Here is a 21,474-nt window from a genome sequence, read left to right on the forward strand (position 1 = left end):
AGAAAACGTAAAGATTATTAAGTTACATGTAAAGCGAGACCTAAAACTTGAACAAACTTGGGTGGATGGGAAAATTGAAGTTTTCATTGTGCTTGAAAGAAAAAGTTTATTTTTTTTACTGCTTTCATTCATTTAATATTTGGCTGATTTTATTATGTTTAGCAAACAGGGTATTTTTTTAAAGACCAAATCCCCTTTGTAGAAGTTGAAATACAAAAATACCACTTCCTGCAAAGAAACTAGAACCCATGTGTTGAATAGGATTACAATAGGAGACACATGGACAAAAAATGATCTTAACCTGCTTTTGTCAAAGCTTTTATAAAAAGATAGACATGTAGTCCCTGTATTATAATTAGATTTTTGATGCCAGCTATAATTTCTTGCATGTTTCCATTAAGGGAAGGGATCAATTCTCTGCATCATTTTAAAGTTAAAAGGCTTAAATTTCAAAACCTGTCAATATAATTTCTGAGTGCTTACGGTTCATATAGCCATTTTTTTTTTTGCTCTGTTCATTTGATTGATCTGCATTTTTATATGATCAATGATATGCAATGCACACAACTTGTACCATGTTTAAACAAGCAAAACTTATTTGTTAGCAATAGAGTTCAGGAAGTATACATGGACATTAGCATGGAAGGTAGAAGACAAGGTGGAAGAGGGAGAGACCTCTACTCTTTACTGTATCGGCATGCAAAGTATGTTGATGCAGTTATACTCTACAGTACAGCATGTAGTCATTGTTTCCCTGCCCTACAGAACTTCATTTTGTAGATCTCAGGTTGCTTTAGGCCGGCAGGATATAGAACAAAAGGAATATGAACATGAGCTTAGAATCCCAGCACAAGTGGCAAAATAATGTCAATGCGTCACTCCACCAAGAAGCTGATTGTGTTGGTGGACTCACCAGGATCCAGGGTCAGGTGAGTATATGGTGTTCATTTTGGTATTTATAGGGAGGTTGCAAGCATTATAATGTGTGGTGGGGACTACTGTGGAGCCATTATAATAAATGGGGAATCATACTGCATTGCTTTGTGGTCATTACACTGTGATTGAAGGGTTTTGAGGTTATGGGAACATCATATTGCGTACGAGAGACTTTGGATGCATCATACTGCATATGGGGGCACTGTAAGATATCTTATTGTTTGGAGGGCAGATGGAGTATTATAATGTATAGGTAATTATACTGTGTGGGGGCTCTGGGAGGAATATGCTGTATAAGGGGTATTTTAGAGCCATCATACTGTGAGTGGGGTGTGGTGACATTATACTGTGTGTGGAAGGGGCTGTAAGGACATCATAATGTGTGTAGGGCTGTGGGTGCATCACAGGACATTATTATTGTTAAGTGGGCATGTTTTAAGCATTGTTAAATTGGACGGCACTCAGGACGTTGTAATCATCGAAGTACACAAGGGGCATCATTGCTTTCTAGCGCACTCACAATAGGTATTAATATTTTGGGAGGGCCATTTTTACTATCTAGGGGCAATAAAGGGGCATTTAACTATGTAAGGGGTACAGTTGTGGACTTTTTTATGTAGGGCACTAGCAGGAGTGTTGTTACCATGCCACATAGCAGGTCCAATAATAGGGACAAATACAGAAGTAACACACCCAGAATTGGGATATTAGCAGGATTAGAAGTTTTTGCTGGTTGGGAATAGATGAAAACAGTGCTGGAAATATGAGAAGTCAAATACACTGCTCAAAAAAATAAAGGGAACACTTACACAACAGAATATAACTCCAAGTAAATCAAACTTCTGTGAAATCAAACTATCCACTTAGGAAGCAACACTGTTTGACAATCAATTTCACATGCTGTTGTGCAAATGGAATAGACAACAGATGGAAATTATTGGCAATTATCAAGACACACTCAATAAAGGAGTGGTTCTGCAGGTGAGGACCTCAGATCACATCTCAGTACCAATGCTTTCTGGCTGATGTTTTGGTCACTTTTGAATGTTGGTTGTGCTTTCACACTTGTGGTAGCATGAGACAGATTCTACAACCCACACAAGTGGCTCAGGTAGTGCAGCTCATCCAGGATGGCACATAAATGCGAGCTGTGGCAAGGTTTGCTATGCCTGTCAGCGTAGTGTCTAGAGGCTGGAGGCGCTACCAGTAGACAGGCCAGTACACCAGGAGACATGGAGGGGGCCGTAGGAGGGCAACAACGCAGCAGCAGGACTGCTATCTCAGCCTTTGTGCAAAGAGGAACAGGAGGAACACTGCCAGAGCCCTGCAAAATTACCAACAGCAAGCCACAAATGTGCATGTGCTTGCACAAACGGTTAGAAACCGACTTCATGAGGATGGGTTGAGTGCCCGATGTGCACAGATGGGGGTTGTGCTCACAGCCCAACACCATGCAGGACGCTTGGCATTTGCCACAGAACACCAGGATTGGCAAATTTGCCACTGGCGCACTGTGCTCTTCACAGATTAAATCAGGTTCACACTGAGCACATGTGACAGAGTCTGGAGATGCTGTAGAGAGTGATCCTTCAGCATGACCGGTTTGGCAGTGGGTCATTAATGGTGTGGGATGGCATTTCTTTGGAGGGCCGCACATCCCTCCCTGTGCTCGCCAGAGGTAGCCTGACTGCCATTAGTTACCAAGATGAGATCCTCAAACCCCTTGTGAGACCATATGCTGGAGCAATTGGCCCTGGGTTCCTCCTAATGCAGTACAATGAGAGACCTCATGTGGCTGGAGTGTGTCAGCAGTTCCTGCAAGATGAAGGCATTGAAGCTGTGGACTGGCCCGCCCATTCCCCAGACCTGAATCAGATTGAACACATCTGGGACACCATGTCTCGCACCATTCACCAATGTCACTTTGCACCACAGACTGTCCAGGAGCTGTTGGATGCGTTAGTCCAGGGCTTGGAAGAGATCCCTCAGGAGACCATCTGCCACCTCATCAGGAGCATGCCCAGGCATTGTAGGGAGGTCATACAGGCACATGGAGGCAACACACACACAACTGAACATCATTTCTTGTCTTGAGGCATTCCATTGAAGTTGATCAGCCTGTAATTTGATTTTCCACTTTGATTTTGAGTATCATTCCAAATCCAGACCTCCATGGAATATTCATTTTGATTTACATTGATCATTTTTGTTTTATTGTTCTCAACACATTCTACTATGTAATGAATAAAGATTTGCAACTGAAATATTTCATTCAGTAATATCTAGGATGTGGAATTTTAGAGTTCCCTTTATTTTTTGAGCAGTGTATATCTGTGTTGTAAACTCAGCAGAAGAGTCTTAACAGGAAGAAGTTATCAGGTTGGTGTGAGTCAGATGAAAATTATGGGAAATGACAGGAAAAGTGTATAACTTCCTTAGAAATAACTTCCACTGTTCTGTATCTATATTGTAATTTCTTAAAATAGACTGCAAAGCAAGTGAATATTATATGGTCATTTATGGTGGTGACTTCAGTTTTGTTTTGTGTATAGTGATTTTATTTCAGTAACAATTTTTATCTACTGAGGTTCCCCTATGCTCACTATGTTTAGCATTTGCTGCCATAGTTTAAAACATAACTACCTACAGTAGGTAAGTGGCCCACCCAATTATGTGTTATACATTTATATGCGGAATGGATGAGGAATGGAACAAGGTAGAGTTCTAAGGTACTTCAGAAATGGAAAATTACTTACTAAAACAATCATGCCAGCAAAGCTTGAAGGTTCTTTAAGGAACTACTGGAATTCTTAGCTTGTACCAGCAGGCAGAGCAAGGTGGTGAGCATATCATACATGCTCTATGTACTTCTGTGCTTCTTGAGAAGTTTAAATATTTCAGAGAAAACAATATTTTAATTCTACTTAATTATCTGTTTAAAATAGAGGAATTGTGCTGCCAGGTTTGAGATTCACAGTGAATTGGATTCATTCCATAGGTAGGAGAACATCTATTTTAAAAGTATAAAAGTAATTCCCACCTTTGTGAAGCATATGCATTAACTAATTACATGTTATAAATAGTGTTGAGCCACCTCCCTAGTGTTCGGGTTCGGTTCGTCGAACAGGGAAGTGTTCGTCGAATGTTCGACGAACACCGTCAAACCCAATCGAAACCAATGGCAGGCAAACACAAACACATACAAACACATGGAAAACACATAGAAAACACCTTAAAAGGTGTCTAAAAGCTGACAAACTGCTCAGAAGACACAACAAACACATGGAAAAGTCACAACTACATTTAGTCATGCAAAAAGAAAAGAGGTGGAGGAGTAAAAGGAGGAGGAGACACAGATATAGGCATGCCATGCCCTTCTAAAATCAAGAAAGGCTGGAGTAAAAATCTAAACTCACTCTACCAACACCTTGACAAAAAAAAGATAAAAAAGAAATATCTTTAGGTAGAATGGCGGCTGGTCCATTCAGAACACTTTCCTTAGAAGACGTAGTGGTACCCCCACTGGGAGTTGTGCCAAAAAATGAACCCAATACATTCAGACTAATCTACCATTTGTCATATCCAAGGGGCAGGTCAGTAAACGACAACATTGACGTGGAACCAAGCACAGTACTATGTACTGTACCTCCTTTGACGAGGCAATCAGGCAGGTCAAGAAGTTGGTAAGTGGCACCCTAATGGCCAAAACAGACATTGAGGGGGCGTTCCGGTTACTACCTGAGCCTCCAAATAGTGTCCTCCCATTGGGCTGCTTCTGTGAAGCAGCATACTACATAGATCGCTGTTTGCCCATGGGGTGCTCCATATCCTGCTCACTATTTGAGGCGTTTAGTTGCTTCCTTGAATGTGTCATCATGGATGTTTGTAAGGCGGCACATATTATCCATTACCTTTACGACTTCTTATGCCTGGGCCCAAAAAGATTTGCCACAGTGTGAAAACATGTGATAGTCTACCTGTGAGAAGGAGAGAGCTGGAGGGAGAGTGGACACCCCAGAGCCGAGGGGTTAGATTGAGAAAGAAAGAAGGCGGTGTAGCTTGCTTCATGGGTGGGGTACTCTGCTGAGTAGTCGAAATTGCTACTAGACCCAAAAGGATTTCCTGGGCCAGATGCTGTTAAAAAATAGTACTTAGGTAAACAGGCGGTGTAGCTTGCTTCATGGGTGGGGTACACTGCTGAGTAGCACCAAATTCTACAAGGCCCCAAAGGATTTCCTGGGCTAGATGCCATTACAAAATAGTAGTTAGGTAAAAAGGTGGTGTAGCTTGTTTCATGGGTGGGGTACGCTGCTGAGTAGCAGAAATTGCTACTAGGCCCAAAAGGATTTCCTGGGCCAGATGCTGTTAAAAAAAGAACTTGAGTAAACAGGTGGTGGGTGGCTGGGCTACTCTGCTGACTAGCAGACATTGAAGCTTTGGAGCAGACCTCTGAATCCCAGGCCATAGTATGAATAAACAACTCTGCAGACGACCCCACCCACCTGGAATTGACGACGGCAACGTCATGTTAATCTCAGCAAGGGGACTAAATAAAGAGTCTCCATTTTTTCCAAAAAATCATCCACAGACACCACTTAAGTGGCATCAATTTCGCCAGAGTTTTTTAAAACAGTTGGTGAGGTGATTTTTAAAAATCATCAAGCTTTTAGTCTCCCCAAGATGACACCATGGTAGAAAAGTCCTTGCGGATCCAGGATTTGTTCATCTTGATGAATGTTAGTCTGTACATTGTCACTGGACAGCCGCGTGCGCTTATCTGTCAGCACACCACCAGCAGCGAGAGAACGCTGGCTTGCGGGGCACGACAAGATCTCCAAGGCGTGAGTGGCGAGCTCAGGCCATTTTTAAAAATTGGAAGCCCAAAATGAGCAAGGGTCCAGTGCCACAGTCATGGCATCAATGTTAACTTGGAGATACTCTTGTACCATCCTCTCTAGGCGTTGGCTGTGCGTCAGACTTCTTGTCTCCTGTGGCCTTGCAAAGGATGGTCTAAAAAAACCTTGAAACGATTGAAAAAACTGCTGTTACCACCAGATACGATGTTACTGTTACGGTTTGAGTGATGACTCGATAGTCCCACGGTTGGCATGTTAGAACTCAGAGATTGACTACGTGCACCACTGGTGTTTTGTGGAAAAGCAGATGTTAGATTCTGTAACAGTCTCTGTGATACTCCTGCATGCGTGAATCCCTTTCTATGGCAGGAATTAATTCGCCAAATTTGCTTTAGCAATACTTCGGATTCTGACTATCCGAGGGTCATGTTGCAGGTAGTGCAGCAAGAAGGCACTCATGTGTCTTGCACATCCAGGAGGACCAAGTCCTTGTTGTCTTGGTGGTGGCAGAAATTTGATCAAGGTCTCCCTCATCTGATGAGTCTTCCATGCCCAGCGCCAGTTCGTCCTCCACTTCTTCCTTGCCTCCTGCACCTTCCTCAACAGTTTGGCTGCTACCATGCACCCTCGGTAATCCCTCTCCTCCAGCCTACGTTGCCAGCTGCCTTGGTGCTGCCAACCTTCTTGACCTTGGAGATATGATTCCTTCTGCATACGACTCCTCCTGTTCCTCCTCCTCCTCCTCTTGTTCCACCACCTGACTCCAAACACTGTGTAAGGTGTGCTCCAGCATGTAAATCATCGGAATGGTCATGCTGATAATGGCATTGTCAGCACTAAACATCTTCGTTGCTATTTCAAAACTGTGCAGAAGGGTGCATAGGTCCCTGATCTGAGACCACTCCTGCAGCATGATTTGCCCCACCTCTTGATCTCGTTGGCCCAGGCTATACGTCATAACGTATTGCACCAGGGCTCATCGGTGCTGCCACAGTCGCTGCAACATGTGCAGAGTTGAATTCCACCGTGTGGGCACATCGCATTTCAGCCGGTGAACTGGCAGGCCCAACGACTTCTGTAGAGATGCAAGTCGTTCAGCTGTGGGATGCGAACGGTGGAAGTGAGCACACAGCGACCATGCCCTCTGCAGAAGCCCATCTCATCCGGGATAGTGGGATAAAAATTGCTGGACAACCAGGTTCAAAACGTGAGCCATACAAGGCACGTGTGTGACATTGCCCCGGCAAAGGGCAGCACCCAGGTTTGCAGCATTGTCGCACACATCCTTCCATGGCTGCAGGTTGAGTAGAGACAACCATTGATGGAACTCGATCTCCATAGCTGACCACAACTCCTCAGCTGTGTGACTCACATTTCCCAGACATTTCAATGTAAACACTGCCTGATGCCGTTGAGCCCTGGTGACAGCATAGTGAGGTGTGCAGGATTCCTTCTGCCCAGTTACAATGCGGGTGGCATTACCAGACAGGCTTTGGGTGCAGGTGGAGGACCGAGAGGAGGTTGAGGAGGCAGAAGCAGTGGAGGAACTTCTAGATACAGTGGATCGATGAGCAACTCATGGGGACGGCAAGACTTGGACAGCAGCCCCTTCTCCTGATGTCGCTGTAGTTACCCAGTGCCCAGTCACCGACATGTAACGTCCATGTCTACTCGTCCAAGTGTCTGTGGTGAAATGCACCCTGTCACACACAGAGTTTCTCAAGGAAGTGATGATGTTGTGTGCGACATGCTGGTGTAGCGCAGGCACAGCTTTCTTTGAGAAGTAGTGGCGACTGGGCATCTGGTACTGGGTCACTGCGACGGACATAAGGTCTCGAAAATCCTCTGTGTCCACCAGGCAGAAAGGCAGCATTTCTGTAGCCAACAGCTTGCAGATGGAGAAATTCAACCTCTTAGCTTTGTCATGGCTAGGAGGAAATGGTCTTTAACTTGTCCACATCTGAAGGACTGAGGGCTGGCTGCCGTGCTTAGACGGAGTTGAGTAGGGTGTCCCCTGCAAACTGCTGGTCTGTGAGGAAGGTGCAGGCGGAGATGTTATGTTGCCTTGATCAAAATGTGGTGTTGATGTCGGAGAGCGCTCAACAACAGCAGGTGTTTCCACTTGCAAATGTCCTGACGACCTGACAATCACACTGGCTGTTGCAGGTAAAGAGGTGGAAGGTCTGCATCTAAAACCATGTGCGACTGCTGTCCCCACAGTCTCAGAGGATGAAGAGGACGCGGATGCACTTGATGGGGCAGACGCTGGTTGACACGGCCCACTAGGCCGCATTGTAGCACAGTGAGCTTTCCACTGCAACTTATGCCTCATATCCATGTGACGGTTCATGCATGAAGTACTCAAGCTAATGATTTTTTGGTCTCTACTGAAATTTTGTTGACAAATCTTACAGACAACATGAGTTGGGTCATCCTTTGCGATGCCAAAAAATGCCCAGGCTATGCAAGGCTTAGAGCCCGTATGACCTGAAGAGCCACCATGATTTCTGGTCTGAGGCACAGTTGGGGTTGAGGATGCAGTTGTTGATATGCTTCCAGTACTCTGTCTCTGTCCAGGAAGGTGCAACGTTACCTCATCGTCAGACTCATCAATAGCATCCTCCTCCACCTCCTCTGCTGACCTCATGGACTTGCGGACTGGGGGTTGACAGTAAGTGGGGTCTACAACCTCGTCATCATCATCCTGTGTGTTCTCATGCCCGTCGTCCTCAGAGCCAACCTCTTCCTGCCCCGACTGGAAAGTCAAGTTTTCGTTCCAATCAGGTATCTCAGTCTCATCATCATCTTCCTCATTGTCTCCACCAACAGGAGTTACAGTTTGGGAACGAGGGTCTACATTATGCTCAGAACCTTCTTCATCTGGGCCTGGATCCAACTCGCAAAGATTCTGAGCATCAGTGCAGATCATTTCCTCGTCTGGATTCACAGAAGCTCTGGAGCAGACCTCTGATTCCCAGGCTATAGTATGCGTAAACAGCTCTACAGACTCAACCATGTGTGTTACCCCAAGCTCAGACAGGCAGCTGGAGACTTGGGAGCTGTGAGGAAGCAAGTGCGATTGGGGTGACAACTCTGAGGACTGGAGTAGTTGTGATGCTGAAGTTGACATGGAGGAGAGCCCACTTGAATGAGCACTTGATATCCGTTCAAGCACCTGCTGTTTTTGTGCCTCATCTGGAATTTTTGGCGATGCTTGTAGCGATGGTCGTAAGAAAGGGATCACATCAGATTGTCGACGAAAAGAAGTAGACATCTTACTTTGGCTGGAAGATGGTCTTTCTTCTGCAGATGTTACTGTTGCTTGACCACCTACCCCACGAACACAACCTTTTTTTCCCTTTCCAACATGCCTATTCCCCTTTCCACCAGCAGCAGGCCTTTTGCCACTCATTTTAGTGCTTCAGATTTACAGAGCACTCTTACTGTTTTGTTTCCATTTGTGAGTTTGTAAGATGACTTATGAAATCCATTTCTTTTGTCTATATCCTTGGAATTCTGATCGGATGAAGAAGAGTGCTCTATGTGGTCACTGCAGAACATGTTGTATTTAGCCACAGTAAAGCAATGAATTCAGTTCAATTGATCTTTTTCCAGAATCTGAATGAGTTCTTTTCCTTTTAAGTGAAACTGGTTGAATTCTTCTCTGGAGAAGATAACTCCTGGATAGTGCTTAACTAATTGGCAACTCTGTATCTGTAGTTGTTGGCACAACAACCGATGGATGAAAACCGAGCAGAACTGAGTGGCCAAATTGTGGTACTAGGCCCAAAACTAATAACTGGATTAGATGCAGTGAAAATTGAGATACACAGGCAGTATAGTTTGTTTCACAGGCAGGCTACTCTGCTGACATGCAGACACTGCTCCTAGGCCCTAAACTATCAACTGGATTAGATGCAGTGAAAATTGAGATACACAGGCGGTATAGTTTGTTTCACAGGCAGGCTACTCTGCTGACATGCAGACACTGCTCCTAGGCCCTAAACTATCAACTGGATTAGATGCAGTGAAAATTGAGATACACAGGCGGTGTAGCTAGCTTCACAGGCGGGCTACTCAGATGACTATCAGACAATGCTACTAGCCAACAAGGATTGGCTGAGCTAGATTACACCAAATGCTGTGACAAACACTTGCACAGCACTGGCACAGACCTGCCTGGCAATCAGTGCTATGAACTGCTGTAACCTACCCTGAAAACGGCTGATATTACAACTAGTCCCGATTCCGTCCAACTCCCTAAACCTATCTCTCTGACAATTCACTCCAAAAAAACACTATTAGTCTGTATAGCGCCCACAGCAGCAGCAGTGCCGTCTAACACTAAGCTGCAGCAGTGAGGAAATGGTGGCAATGGGACAAATGGCTGGTTCTTATAGGGCAAGGACATGTGACATAAACAGCCAATGACACATGCCCTTGCTTGTGTGCATCACATGCACATTGCTGTGTGTGTGTGCACTGCTGATAGGCTGAGAGACTGCACCGCCCCACTGTAAATGCGAGAAAGAAAAAAAAATGGAGATCAGCATTATTTCAGCACAGATCTATCCTCTGCCCCCCGCCCACTATACACTGAAACAGTCTATTAACAATGATAAACAGTTTTAATGTGCAAATCAAGTTAGGCTTTTACTGAACAAACAGTTATCGAACACAAACTCGAACAGCCGAATTTTAAGCTAATTTTTCGGGTTCGTCGAATGACTCGAACACCGCCCAAAACAGCTCGAATTTGAGATTGGCGAACAGTTCAACTCGAACACCGCTCATCTCTAGTTATAAATCACTCTATTATACCACTAAGAAATAATATTACCTAAGTGTCTAAGTAAATACGCCTTGAACAATTGGTTACATTTAACCAAGTATATTATATTAAATGCAAATGCACATTTACCTCAGTGCATAACCTCGCTAACATACTTGCCATTCGACAGCACCTGTGATGCTCTTATTACTTTGTCAGACATTTTTCACAAGAAAATCCTTTAATTAACCGAAATAAGCACAGATGCTATAGAAATAGTGAAGTTGCAATTTCTACATAGCCTCAATTTGTTTCAAAGCCCTGAATAAAATTGGTTCGTAAAGAATTCAATAAAAGCAGTCACTTCTAGAGGCAAAACAAAATAAATAACAGTAGCTTGAAGGGAAACTACACCCTTGAAAATAACGCAATTATTATTAAATAGTGTATGCTTTATCCTTTCAGAATCATTTTTTGATGTGCATAAATACAGCTCGCTACTACTTAAAAGTCCATGTAAACAGCTGCAGTGAAAACCAGCTTTCAATGACTATGGTGCTTATCTTTTTAATTGTGAAAATATTTTATTAAAATCAGAGAATAAGTGGTTTGATGAACTTACTAGCAATAAATATTTTGCAAACAACTATGATCCACACATATTAATATATCGACAAAATATATTTGTGTATATTAGTGGTGATGAAATCTCTTGAAATTCAAATTTCCTAGATTAAACACATTTTTCCCCAAAATTTGATTTGCATGAAACTAATTTCCCATGAATGACAATATTGCTAAACCTCCAATTGCATGGAAAAGATGCGTGTAAAACTCTGAGGACTCTTAGAGTCCAGTGTAACAGTGAACGTATATAACAGTGCAATAATCAAATGGATGTGCCTCTTGGCGTTCGAGGTTCAAAAAACTTAGTCCCCAGAAATTCTCCACAGAACAATAAGTGAAAAAACAGCGAGTAAAATGAAAAATATTTATTTTTCACTTAGATAATCTCACTCCATACTAAATGAGCTATATAAATTTCTTTATCTGTGCTCCCTCTACTAACAGATCCAGGCATTCAAACTGTTACAGTTACACTATTGTAGTGAATTAAAAAACATTGACTAAGGGAGTATTATTGATAGTGGGAGGAAGAGAACTAGGCCTTCCACATCATGGGCACCACCACTGAAAACCTTCTTAAAACAATCTTTCATTGTTGTGTGAAATATCCATAATTAGTGTAAACTAGCTGAAGAGCCCGGCGTTGCCTGGGCATAGTAAATATTTGTGGTTAGTTATAGCACCTCACTTCTCTTATTTTCCCATCACGCCTCTCATTTTCCCAATCACATCTTTCATTTTCCCCCTCACATCTCTCATTTTCTCCCTCACACCTCTCATTTTCTCCCTCACCCCTCTCATTCCCCCCTAAAACTTGTCATTTCAACCTCACATCTGTCATTTTCCGATCACTCCACTATTTTCCCTCACTCCTCTCATTTTGCACTCAGACCTTTTCATTTTCACCTCACACCTCTCATTTTCACCTCATCACCTCAGTATATACATGTTTGTCATCTCCCTTATACTGTATATAGTATACACCTGTATGTCATCTCCTGTGTATAGTATATACCTGTATGTCATCTCACCTGTATATAGTATATACCTGCTGTGTGTCATCTCCCTGTATATAGCATATACCTGTATGTCATCATCTCCTATGTATAGAATATACCTGTATGTCATCTCCTTCTATATATAACATATACCCGTATGTCATCTCCTCCTGTATATAGTATATACCTGTATGTCATCTCCTCCTCTATATAGTATATACCTGTGTGTCATCTCTCCTGTATATAGTATATATCTGTGTGTCATCTCCCCTGTATATAGTATATACCTGTGTGATCTCCTGTATTAGACCTCGTTCACACGGTATTTGCTCAGTATTTTTACCTCAGTATTTGTAAGCTAAATTGGCAGCCTGATAAATCCCCAGCCAACAGGAAGCCCTCCCCCTGGCTGTATATATTAGCTCACACATACACATAATAGACAGGTCATGTGACTGACAGCTGCCATATTTCCTATATGGTACATTTGTTGCTCTTATAGTTTGTCTGCTTATTAATCAGATTTTTATTTTTGAAGTATAATACCAGACTTGTGTGTTTTAGGGCGAGTTTCGTTTGTCAAGTTGTGTGTGTTGAGTTGCGTGTGGCGACATGCATGTAGCGACTTTTGTGAGATGAGTTTTGTGTGGGGACATGCGTGTAGCAACTTTTTGTGTGTCGAGTTGCATGTGACAGGTTAGTGTAGCAAGTTGTGTGCAGCAAGTTTTGCCTTTGTGCCTTTTGAGTATGTGCAAGTTTTGTGTGAGGCAACTTTTGCATGTGTTGCAACTTTTGTGCATATGGCAATTTTTCCGCGTGTGCAAGTTTTGCGTGTGGCGAGTTGTCCATGAGGTGAGTTTTGCACTTGTGGCGAGTTTTGCATGAGCCTAGTTTTTGCATGTGGCGAGTTTTGAGCGGCAACTTTTGTGTTTCAACTTTTATGTGGCGAGGTTGGTGTATGTGTGGTGAAATGTGTGCTGAGGGTAATATGTGTTCAAGCACGTGGTAGTGTGTGGCACATTTTGTGTGTGTGTTCATATCCCCGTGTGTGGTGAGTATCCCATGTCGGGGCCCCACCTTAGCAACTGTACGGTATATACTCTTTGGCGCCATCGCTCTCATTCTTTAAGTCCCCCTTGTTCACATCTGGCAGCTGTCAATTTGCCTCCAACACTTTTCCTTTCACTTTTCCCCATTATGTAGATAGGGGCAAAATTGTTTGGTGAATTGGAAAGCGCGGGGTTAAAATTTCGCCTCACAACATAGTCTATGACACTCTCGGGGTCCAGACGTGTGACTGTGCAAAATTTTGTGGCTGTAGCTGCGACGCCTCCAACACTATTTCTTTCACTTTTTCCCCATTATGTAGATAGGGGCAAAATTGTTTGGTGAATTGGAAAGCACGGTGTTAAAATTTAACCTCACAACATAGCCTATGATGCTTTCAGGGTCCAGACATGTGACTGTGCAAAATTTTGTGGCTGTAGCTGCGACGGAGCAGATGCCAATCCCGGACATACATACACACACACATACACACACACACACATTCAGCTTTATATATTAGATATGATTTATTTAGCCCCTTCATGACCTTGCAATTTTCTGTTCTTGCTCTTTGGTTATTTGCTCCCTTTCTTCTCAGAGCCACAACTTTTTTTTATTTTTTCGCCACTATAGCCATGTGTGAGACGAGTTGTACTTTTGAATTACATCATTGATTTTAGCATATAGTGTACTGGAAAATGGGTAAAAAAAATTCACTTTGCAAAAACAGGGCAATTGCATAATGTTTTTTTTTATTTACCATGTTCACTAAATGCTGTGAATATTTTTCTGCCCAATGATGACAGAAGTATTCTAGGAGTGATACCTTTATTAGCTAACCAGAAAATATGTTTGCAAGCTTTCAGAGCACAAAGGCTCCTTCTTCAGGCAAGATTACAAATAGATTAATAAGAAACAAGCACATTTAAAGAATAGTACAGGAGGACATTTGTTAGGGGGTGGGAAGTGTGAAGACTCCATAACATAGATAAGCCAAGGTATTAGGCAGTTTCTTACAAATGGAGAGGCAGTGGGAATAATGTTCTTAGTTATCTGGAGTCCATCTGGAGGAGGTGTCAATTATATCCATGTAGTGAATCATAAATCCAGGTGTTAAATTGAGTCCTAGTGTCAAGGAATTAAACATCTTCATTAGCTTGTATTCCCAAATTTTTCTTTCCCTGTGGTCCTTAAAATTACCTTTTTAGTGTTAAGACTTTTAAGACTGTCATACTGTGTCCAGGTCCAGAGAAATATTTTCCCACCGGTGTGTCCACTTCATTTCTGATTGTGTGTCTGTGTAGATTCATCCTAGTTTGCAGTCTTTGCATAGTTTCCCCAATATAGATACTTCCACGGCACCTTGTACATTGTATCATGTACACAACATTGGAGGATGTACATGAAAAGGAAACCGTGACCTTATAGTCCTGATTTGTGTTTGGTACATGGACTATATCTGTTGGTAATATGTGGGTACACGTTTTGCATTTTTTATTGTTACAGGGGAATGTGCCGGTCACTGATGGTGATGAGAGGACACTTCTGACAAGCAGATTCCTTAAGTTAGGGGGCTGTTTGTAGGAGAGAAGTTGTAGTTCTGGGAATATGTCTTTCAATTTGTGATCTCTATTGAATATAGGTTGGAGATCAGCACCAATTTTCCTTAGGATGCTCATGTGGGGGTTGTATGTGACCACAAGAGGCACCCTGTTGTTATCCTCTCGCAGTTTGTAATCCAGGAGGCTGATTCTTTGGATCCTTGTTGTCCTGTGGATCTGCTCATCTATTACCAGTGGATGGTACCCTTGTTGTAGGAATGTATTATTCAGTGATCGCAGCTGTAGTTCCCTGTCTTTGCTGTCTGAACAGATCCAAATATATCTCAGAGCTTGACTGTAGATGATGGATTTTTTTTGTGTGTTTTTGATGAAAGCTATTCCATCTAAGATAAGCTGGACATCCAGTGGGCTTGTGGTAAATGGATGTCTGTATGGCATTGTCCTTGATGTATATGGTCATGTCCAGAAAATGTATTTGGGTCTTTGAAACATTGAGGGTGAGCTTGATTGTTGGGTGGAACCTGTTGAAGTTATCATGGAAGGTGAGCAGATCATCTTTTGAGCCTGTCCATATTATTAGCAGATCATCAATGTAGCGGAAGTATGCAAAAGGTTTAACAGAACAAGATGACAAGAATTCTTCCTCTAGTTTCGCCATAAATAAATTAGCATATTGTGGGGACATTTTGCTTCCCATGGCGCTGCCCATACACTGTTCGTATAAATTGTTCCCAAAAGAAAAATAATTGTGATAGAGCACAAACCTAATAAATTGCAGTGTTATTTCTGTGGCTAGATGCTAGAAAGCTTGCAAACTTTTATTTTCTGGTTAGCCAATAAAGGTATCACTCCTAGAATACTTCTGTCATCTTTGGGCAGAAAAATATTCACATGGATTTTTCTGGCTAACACGGTACCACAATACAATTTGTTATTGTACATCATCACTAAATGCTAAAACTGACCTGGTAGGTCAGTACGAATACACAGATACTAAACATGTATAGCTTCTTTTTTATTTAAGTGGTAAAAAAAAATTTGAAATTTGTAAGAAAAAAATCGCTATTGTCGCCATTTTCCGTGACACGTAGCGCCTCCATTTTTTACGATCTGGGGCTGGGTGAGGGCTTATTTTTTGTGCCCTGAGCTGATGTTTTTATTTACATCATTTTGAGTTGGTAGATACAATGTTTTGATAGCTCGTTATTGGAATTTCAACTTTTTTCTTGTTTTGTCATTTACCGATGTAATTAATATACTTTATATGTTGATATATATGATATTTCTAAATGCAGCAATACCCAAAAGACATTTTTTTATTGCTTTATTTTTAATGGGGCAAAAGAGGGGTGATTTGGACTGACCCCTTATCTCATTACCCCGATTGCCAAAGCACCAGGGCAATTGGCAAGAGGTGAGAAAGGGCATGTGATGTGAAAGTTCTTGGGTGGCTGAAGGCTGGTATATTTAGGCTGGGAAGAGGCCAATAACCATTGCCCTTGCCATTCTAATATCAGTCAGCAGCTGTCTGCTTTGTCTTGGCTGGTTATTAAAAATAGGGGAGACCCAATGGCATTTCTTTATATATATATATATATATATATATATATATATATATATATATATATATATATTTATTCCAAAAAATTTGCCTGATATCTACCAGCAATTTTTCTATCTCTCTGTATTTATCAACCCCTCTCTTTCTCTTTAACTATGCCTTTTTTCCTTGGTGGCAGCGCAGCCTGGTAGTCCAATGTACTACAGCAGACTGGCGGCCTCAGTGATTCTTTAGACCCACGTGGTTGTGAACTGATGTCATTGAGGGTACATCAGTTCTTAGCTTGCAGAACAGTGTGCTTGGCATTGGCGACTGCGAAAGCCAATGTTGAGTTGTTACAGTGCTCCATGCACTTCAGATGACTTGGGTCATCATGGAATCATTGGACTATTTCAGAAATGCATGTGAGTCGCTTGCCAGGGCCGGGGGGTACTGGGTCTGGTACTTAAAAGGGGATGTCAAGGTGGTGGAAACCTGGTCCATAGCTCTTGGCGCCCATGTTAAGGGAAAGTCTTGACACCTCCTGTGGTATTCGGTAGTGGGGACTGACTCTGCTTAAAGGGGTCCTCTGGGGTGATGTTATGGCAGCTAAGATGGTATAACTTCCCACAGGTAAAGTTGGGTCCCTAGGGCTTCCCGTGTGCAGGGCAAAGATGGTGTATGCCGGCAAATAAATGGAGGACACAGGGTTGCAGTTTTCACAGCTTTATTTACAGTTTGGGCCCCCAGCCGGGGTGCTATGTACTCCAGGTAAGAAGTCCAGAAAACTCCGGCAAGCCGGGCACCTGTCCAGAACTCCACTTAAATGTATGCCTCTCCTGGCCTGGCCATCTTTCTGTGCTGGCTATCACCTCTCCTGCCTCGGTGCTTGCCACCTAATGTCCCAAGCCAGTGAACGCGGGTGTTGTTGGACCCTATATGTTCACCTTTTTGGCGAGTAGGTGAAATTGTGGCTGCTGCACCTGCAATCACAGCAGCCTCCGGATTCTTAGCTGGAGCCTGGAGTGTTCCCACTAATTCAGGGGCCAGATTTCCTACTGCGGCCTGGTTCCTCCACTGATGCCGGTCAGCCTGGATACGGATCCCACAGGTGGCCTCCTCACTTCCCGTGCTCAGCTTCTCTTCGCTCACAAACTTCACCTAAGCAGATGTTTCCAACAAGCTCCTCTTTTCCCCTCCACCTCAGACTTCCTTCTCCTTTGGTCTCTCAGGACCAACTGCTCTCACACTCTTCCCTGTCTGACTAGCTCCTCCCCTTTTTCCTACCTTCTCCACCCACTTTCCAACACCCTTTCCTATCTAGACTGGGATGAGGCCATTCTCCCTAAGGGTTCACCCAGATGCCCGTCTAAAAAGGTGTCTGTTGGGTGTGAGGGTTAGAGTTCTGTACAAAGTTCCCTTCTTAACAGAGAGTTGGGATACCACATCTGTGGCTGAGATGCAGTACCTCTGTGGCATCTGGACCTTCAGGGGTGCCATATATGGGACTTGTCTGGGAGTGTTTTTGTAAAAAAATGAATTTGTGTGTGTGCTTTTATCTTTTTTCTTACTGGATTAGTATGGAAGGTGTCTGACAGACATCTCTCCATTACTAACCCCAGGAGTTGATGCAACTGTGATTTTTGACAAATCACAGCTGTGATCAACTCCAAATCCCATTACAATTGAGACTACACCAGGGCAATTGAGAAAATCTGAGACATGGTGCCAGAATTAGTGCACCTAATGTGATGTGCCGGTGCGGGCTGGTATTTTCAACCACTGAACAACCGCAGATACGACTTTTAATGGCAGCAGTTAAGGACACATACTCAGCTCCGCTTTTTTAATAGCGCTGAGAAATATGGGTATAGTGCCCCCCAGAGTCGGAATTTCTGCGGGGTCTCGGCTACCGGGGGTAGCTGAGACACCAGAGAACATGATTTGGGACTGTTTTTACCGACCCCAGTGTTGCAATCGCCGATGTTAACGGAATAACAGGGACTGCAAAACAAAAGTCCGATATCCTATTTAATTTCTCTCTCCTCTGATGAGATCGCACATCAGAGGAGAGAGAAATGAAATCCTCTGATCCCCCTGGTACATCCGGTGTCCCTGCATCCCCGTGAAGTCCCCCAGCCGGCAGCATATTCTTCCGGGAAGAAAATGGTAGGTGCATGCACAGTGCGCCCACCGAGATCTGCCAGCCGGCACCTGGCAGCAATAGGAAATGTTTCCAATTGGTTCATTTTGATCAATGTGATAGACCCTATCACAGTGATCAAAATAAAAATAATATTAATCAATCCCCCTTTATCACCACCTTAGTTAGGTAAAAATAATAAAATAAAAAAATGTATTTATTTCCATTTTTCCAATAGGATTAGGTTTGGGTTGAAGTTTGGGTTGGGATAAAGATAGGGTTGGGCTAAAGTTAGAGCTGGGTTATCGTTGTAGTTATGTTTGGGATTACGGTTAGGGTTAGGGATGTGTTGGGGTTAGGTCTGTGATTAGGGTTATGGTTAGAGTTGGGATTAGGATTAGGGGTGTGTTGGGATTAGGGTTGTGGTTAAGGTTGTGTTAAGGGTTGGGATTAGGGTTAGTGGTGTGTTGGGGTTGGAGTTAGAATTGGGAAGTTCCACTGTTTAGGTACATCAGGGGGTCTCCTAATGCGACATGGCACCACCATTGATTCCAGCCAATTTTGCTTTCAAAAAGTCAAACAATGGCTTTCCTCCACATATGGGGTATCAGCATACTCAGGAGAAATTGCAAACAAATTTTGTGGTCTATTTTCTACTGATACCTTTGTAAAAATAAAAAGAATTGGTTCCAAAATACATTTTTTTTTTGTGAAAAAGTAAAATGTTCATTTTTTTCCTTACACATTGCTTTAGTTCTCGTGAAGCACCTGAAGGATTAATAAAATTCTTGAATGTGGTTTTGCACACCTTGAGGCATGCAGTTTCTAGACTTGTGTCACTTTTGGGTATTTTCTGTTATATTGACCCCCAAACTCACTTCAAATGTGAGGTGGTCCCTAAAAAAATGGTTTTGTAAATTTTGTTGGAAAAATGAGAAATTGCTGGTCAACTTTTAACACTTATAATACCCTAACAAAAACAATGCTTCCAAAATTGTGCTGATGTAAAGTTTACATGTGGGAAATGTTATTTATTAACTATTTTGTGTGACATCACTCTCTGATTTAGGGGTACAAAAATTAAAAGTTTGAAAATTGCTAAATTTTCTTACATTTTTGCCAAATTTCAGTTTTTTTTTATAAATACATGCAAGTTATATCAAAGAAATGTTACCACTAACATGAAGTACAATATGTCACAAAAAAAATTCTCAGAATCAGTGGGATCCATTGAAGCATTCCAGAGTTATTACCTCAGAGTGACAATGGTCAGAATTGTAAAAACTTGCTTGCTCATTAAGTACCAAATTGGCTCTGTCACTATGGGGTTAAGCTGGGAACGGGCAATAACCATGGACTTTACGAGCCTGATAATATCAGCCAAAAGCTGTCTGCTTTGTCTTAGATGGTTATTAAAAATAGGGAGGCCCCCATCATTTTTTAAATTATTTATTTGTTTACTAGCTGTACTACCCGGCTTCACCTGGGTTAATAACTGCTGTTAGCAAAACAGAATGTGTTAACAAAAATTTATTCTGCACACAAAAAACACAAAACAAGTAGATAGAAATGTAATTATTAAAAGGCAAAAACTAAGTTCATTGGCTCTTGAGGAAGCAGCTCTTGTTTTCATGTCTGCAAGCCTCACTTCCCTCTCCTCAGAAAGTTCATTGGCCCTTGAGGAAACAGCTCTTGTAATCTTGTCTGCAAGCCTCGCTTCCCTCTGCTCAGAAAGTTCATTGGCTCTTGAAGAAGCAGCTGCTGTTCTCGTGTGTCAGCCTTGTTTCTCAGACTTCACATTTTTCATTGGCTGACATTCGTGCCATGGAATTCCTTTTCTTATTATTGTGGTAAAAATAGTCTGTAACTGGCAGTTTCTACTGTATATCCTCTCATATAGAGGTAATGTGACTGACATCAGCCTTTCCACCACCACACCCTAACTGACATGCTGTTACCTTACACAAGCTTTGTTATACTGAGAATGTCCTTTGTTGCTTATATTAACCAATCAGAGCACAGATTAACTGTAGCAAAATAGAAGTTGAGCTGTGATTGGTATGAAAAAATGAAGATGAAGACGTTTATTCTCAGCAAGGAAAGGAAAGTGTAGGACCTGGTATACGAGAGATGCCCTAATGTGGCTACCAGGTACACATGAATTGGCCAATTTATGCGCTAAAAGCTCTCATTTTTTCCTATTTCTAGTGCAGTAATGCAGTTAAATTTTCATGATTCATGTTTGCATGTTTTAGCGCCGCAGTGTGCTGCCTTATTTATTTGACTGTATATGAGTTGGTGACTCTAGGTTCAGCACCTGTTCACACTTAGTCTATGTTTGGATGTTATGGTCAGTTTTTTTAAATTTGTATTCACTTGCCTTCTGACTGAGCACTCCGCCTCTTAGCCACAGGTGTTTTAATCGCAGCAGGTACATTACCCTTCCACAGAGAGAGATAAATTTAGTCTAAGAAGGTTTCACAGATACCCATTCAGGTGAAGACGTTTATTCTCAGCAAGGAAAGGAAAGTGTAGGACCTGGTATATGAGAGATGCCCTAATGTGGCTACCAGGTACAAATGAATTGGCCAATTTATGAGCTAAACGCTCTCATTTTTCCATATTTCTAGTGCGGTAATGCAGTTCAATTTTCATGTTTGCATGTTTTAGCGCCGCAGTGTGTGGCCTTATTTATTTGTGTGCAAAATTTTGTGGCTGTAGCTGCGACGGTGCAGATGCCAATCTCGGACACACACACACACACACACACACACACACACACACACACACACATTCAGCTTTATATATTACTGTGCTAAAAACAACAGGGAAATATGATGAGAGATCGTGTTTTTCTTTTTTCTTCTCTCATTTATTTTGCCCTATATACAAGTCATTATTGTATTCTAACATTTTTCCTGTAAAATAAATTTTATCTTCAGTTTTGTATGTTTTATTGTCAATCTGTAAAAGTGGTGTAATACTTTGACAACA

This window comes from Ranitomeya imitator, chromosome 3, assembly GCF_032444005.1.
Source record: "Ranitomeya imitator isolate aRanImi1 chromosome 3, aRanImi1.pri, whole genome shotgun sequence".
Taxonomy (NCBI): domain Eukaryota; kingdom Metazoa; phylum Chordata; class Amphibia; order Anura; family Dendrobatidae; genus Ranitomeya; species Ranitomeya imitator.